This window comes from Euphorbia lathyris, chromosome 10 (genome assembly GCF_963576675.1).
Source record: "Euphorbia lathyris chromosome 10, ddEupLath1.1, whole genome shotgun sequence".
Classification (NCBI taxonomy): Eukaryota; Viridiplantae; Streptophyta; class Magnoliopsida; order Malpighiales; family Euphorbiaceae; genus Euphorbia; species Euphorbia lathyris.
The window spans coordinates 9,936,284-9,941,239 of record NC_088919.1 but is presented as its reverse complement, the minus strand read 5'-3'; the positions used below and the strand labels follow the sequence as shown (position 1 = coordinate 9,941,239).

The 4,956-nt window shown below is 37.5% G+C and overlaps 1 non-coding gene across 1 annotated transcript; it reads right to left on the bottom strand.

The window, feature by feature from the left end:
• Positions 1-3,268: 3,268 nt before the first annotated feature.
• LOC136210117 (small nucleolar RNA R71) lies at positions 3,269-3,375 on the bottom strand. The gene has a single exon (XR_010677824.1). It is a non-coding gene; the product is annotated as a small nucleolar RNA R71 (small nucleolar RNA).
• Between the last annotated feature and the right edge of the window lie 1,581 nt (positions 3,376-4,956).

The following is a 4,956-nucleotide window of genomic DNA, read 5'->3' as shown; positions in this document are numbered from 1 at the left end:
TGCCTTGACAAGTCTTCTTCTTCGTCCATGAGAAGGTTCTTCCTGATTAGCATAATGCTGTTCTGTTTATTCAGCTTCTTCTTCGATAGTGAACTCAGGATTAGATGACTCAGCATCTTGTTCTGCAGTATGCTCAGTGTTAGATGGCTCAGCATCTTCTTCACTAGCTGTCTCCTCAGTGTCATCCTGACCACTTTCTTCTTCATCCTGTTCTTGCTCATCATCCTGCTCTTCTTCCTCTAATTCTTCTTCTAGCTGGTTAATGAACTGATCATCCAGTTCAACTTCATCGTTCTATCGCTCAGGGTCAACGCCTTGACTCTGGGCATAATAAGAGTTGATGGGTACGAAGAAGGTAGTAGGTATAGCATCAATTGGACTTAACTCCGAAGAGTTCTTTTGTTTCTTACTCAGTGATTCCTCATCAGCGTCTGCTCTTTCTTCTGCCTCGGGCACATCTTGCCTAGGTCTTTTCTCAGCTGACTTGGGCTCAGCTTGACCTTGCTGGGACTGAGCATATGTTCCTTTGGATACAACTCTCAGTTTCTTTGGAGGAGGAATGGTTCCCTTAGAGGTGCTTTGCACAGCTTTCCTCTTCCTGTCAGCGGGGGCCTTAGTTCTTCTGCCTTTCTTGACCACTGTTCCTTCAGTGTTCTGATCAGCAGCACCTCTTGCTTTCTTGGGAGCAATAAGCTGATCAAATTTTAAGGCAAATAAAGCAACAGTAGTAATCTCAGATCCTTAGGCCTCAGTTTCCTCTGATAGATCCACTTGGTGGTCGAGGAGGATTTTGGTGATGAGTGAGCCCAGCCTTAGAGTTCCAGTACTCCTTTGAAATCCGACGATTAAGAATACTGGCATGTTGATGGCCGTGAAGGTCAGCATATGCCATATGAAGCATTGCTCAAAGTTTGTCGCTGAGCTGGTGCAATTTATCTTTGGGAAGATGTAATTGGTCAGCAGGTAGTGTGCCATCTTTTGGTGTTGAACCATTGATGTGCTGGAGATTTCGCCAGCATAGCCAGCTGAAGGAAATTAAGGCTAAGGTATAGTGTTAAGCCCAAAATATACCTAAAATATCCTATATAAATACGTTAAATTTACATTGAAATCGTGTTAATTATATTCATTTGGAATACGTCTTTATTTACTTCTTTGATGCAAGGTACCTAAATATTTGGTAAAATCCAAATAGGAGTGAAAACGGAGCTAAAACGGAGCTAAAATGGAGGAAAAACCTAAAAAACGTACCGAGAATGCATAACAGTCAGAAGAACGCTCGAGGAGGACGAAAAACAGTCGAACGCCAGGGAGGAAAACTCTCTGTCGCGACTGAGATTCTCAAAATCTCAGTCGCGACTTACGGAGCGCAGACCGGGGGAAATCAAGTCTCAAAGCTCGCCCCTATACCCCCTGTCGCGACTGAGATTTTCAGAATCTCAGTCGCGACAGCGAACCTTCCTGCACACTAAACACATGTTTAAAACGGAAAAACGCATCTGTTCGTTCGGATAAAAGCAACCCTTCACCAGCAGACACGACCCATCATTTACAACCCTTCAACAACTATAAATAAGTGATTCATTTCAGAATTAAAAGGTTGGTTAAGTTGGGAAAAAGTTAGAGAAATTAGAGAAGAGAGTTGTTATGTTGAGTTTCTGATTCAGAAAAGAATCAGAAAGTTAGAGTTCATTTCTGTAAGCAATCGTGTTGTACACGAATTGTATTTAGATTAGTTACAAACACAGTATTATTTTAGTTTTCATTCTGATAGTGGACGAGACCAGTCTCTATTCCAAAGATCCAGCGAGAAGAATTGACGGCTGAAGCGCCTATGGTTTGACAAGCCTACGAAGTTTGAGAGAAAGATTGACGACCCGGATCTCAAAGTCTTCGTTACCATGCTATCCAAGTTTCTACTTCTCTGTTAACTTGTGAAAATTCACATTTCAATTAATGATATACTTCTTTATTCAATATATTCTTACTGTTGTTATTTTGATGTTGTTCTGACAAAATGATTTTCAAAATGATATATTGGTGTTTTTATTAAAACGTTCTATTCCATTTTATTCATATAAGAACTTTGTTGAACACTTAACAAATTTAGTTTTTATGGATGACATGATCGCTAATCGCGGCTTATCAGAAGTAAAACACTAGTTTGATTAAGGTAGGAATCGTCTCTACGCTAGAGGGATTTCTATGGTTCGAAGCCATTTAATTGAGTAAATTACTATATTGTTACATGTCCATAATCTCACAAAGTTAAAGTTGTTTACTTTGCTTTATGAAAATAAGATCTATTTTATTCCAATTACGGAAGTATCTGTTTTGTAATCAAAATTCCAAAACGGAATTGTTCTCTAAACTCGATATAATCTTTCTATCTAATCCTAATTTACCAAAACCTATTCAATTAAATAAACGTATTTCTTTTATTAAACCTAAACACGTGATTAAACCGAATTAAATAAAGTTTTAGTTAAAAAGCGTTCCATGTGGGTTCGATATCTTTTATTACTACAAGCGTATACCGTGCACTTGCGGAAATCGCTCAACAAGTTTTTGGCGCCGTTGCCGGGGAACGCCAAAATTTTTGACAAAATTTTAAATTTTTCGTGTTTTATTTCGAATCTAGGTTTAAACATATTTATTCTAACTTTTATAATTTAAAAGTTTTCATATACTAATTTATTTTTTTTATCAAATTCTGTTTTGTAGGTAGTTTCGGTTCGTGCAAGATTTCAGGTTCATGCGCAGTTCTCGAAATTTAGGCATTGCACCAGACCCTATAGACCTAGAAATTGAGAAAACCATTAGGAAGAACAAGAAAAATAAGAAAAACAAAAATAAGACCCCAGTAAAAACACATACCGAGCCAGAAAAAATGGCAGACCCACCTACACTTATGGAATACGCTAGGCCAGGTGTGGCCGGTGTGACCAATAGTATCGTTAGACCCAGAATCACCGCAAATCAGTTTGAAATTAAGCCAGCTTTACTTAATATGTTGCAAAATAATGTAACATTTTACGGGTTACCTAACGAAAATCCTAACACCCATTTAACAAATTTCCTAGAAATTTGTGACACTTTTAAAATCCCAGATGTGACTGCAGAAGCAATCAAACTTCGCCTCTTTCCTTTCACTTTGAAGGATAGAGCCAAAGAATGGTTAACTTCTATGCCAGCCGCAACTTTTGCCACTTGGGAACAATTAGCCCAAGCGTTTTTATCTAAATATTTTCCTTTAGCAAAAACCGCAAGAGTCATAAAGGAGTTAACATCTTTTTCTCAAAATGATAATGAGACTCTTTATGAAACTTGGGAACGTTTTAAAGAACTTCAACGTTTATGCCCACACCACCAATTACCCGCTGAACTTTTAATGCAAACATTTTACAATGGACTGAATCCTACAACTAGGGGTTCATTAGATGCTATATCGGGAGGGTTATTTATGAAGAAAACATCAGCCCAAGCGAGAGAACTTTTGGAGAAAATGGCAATCAACAGCAGTATGTGGCCCGCGGAACGTGGACATATGCCGGTAGCAAAACCATCATCCTCAACCTCATCGTCAGTTAAAGGTATAGTTGAACTTGATCCAGTCGCGATGCTACAAGCCCAATTTTCTGCTTTATCGCACAAAATTGACCAATTTATGGCACCGCGCGATACCAATGGTAATCCAATCCAAACGGATATGGACTACGAAAATATGAGTGAGATCGAACAGGTAAATTTTGTCCAAGGGCAAAACCAAACTAATAATCCTTATTCTAATACTTATAATTCTGGATGGAGGAATCATCCTAACTTTAACTGGAAAGATAACAGTAACAATAATATTAGTGCTAATCAAAATCGTACCACTAATTATCAAAATCAGTCAAGAGATACGATTAGCACTTTATCTTCTAAAATCGACAAGTTTATAGATGCTATCAGTGGAAAAATAAGTAATCACGACGATGGTTTTAAACGGATCGAAAATAAATTCGATCAGCTTATTAAAAACCACTCATCTAGCATCCATAATTTGGAGGTTCAAATTGATCAACTTGCTAAATCAATTCCATCCCGAAAAGAGGGAAGTCTTCCCAGCCATACGGAAGAAAATCCGAAAGAGCAGGTGAAGGCTATTACTCTTCGTTCAGGAAAAAGTTATCAAGGGCCTGAAATGCCCAAAGATGCAATATTACCAGGAACTGATTTACCAAAGTCCAAAGAAGATATCTTAAACACAAATAATTCACCATTTGACACAGGTACCAAAACTTTTGTACCCAAACCACCTTTTCCGCACAAAGTCCGAAATAAGGACTATGATAAACAACTTCTAACCTTTTTGGATAAACTTAAAAATTTGCATATCAATTTGACGTTTATGGATGCAATAACACAAATTCCTAACTATGGTAAGTTTTTAAAGGATTTGATTTCAAAGAAAATCAGTTGGAAAGGAATTTCATCCATTTCGTTAACTGAAGACTGTAGTTCAATAGTATCAAGTAATTTGCCCACTAAACTCAAGGATCCCGGATGTTTTACTATTCCGTGTAAGTTGGGAGATATTGAATTCCCAAGTTGTCTTTGTGATTTAGGAGCAAGTATAAACTTAATGCCATTGTCTATTTTTAACAAGTTAGGTTTAGAAGAAGATATCAAACGTACCAATATGGTTTTGCAATTAGCGGATCAAACCACTAAAAGGCCATATGGTATAATTGAAGATGTTTTAGTCAAAGTCGATAAATTTATTTTTCCTACCGATTTTGTTATATTAGACTTTGCATATGATGTAAATTGCCCTTTAATTTTTGGTAGACCGTTTATGAACACGGGACGCGTTCTAGTAGATGTGTCGGAAGGGAAGGTAGTTTTAAGAATAGGAGAAGATAAGGTCGAGTTTAACATGAACAAAGCGATGAAATACCCTGTGGAGGAATT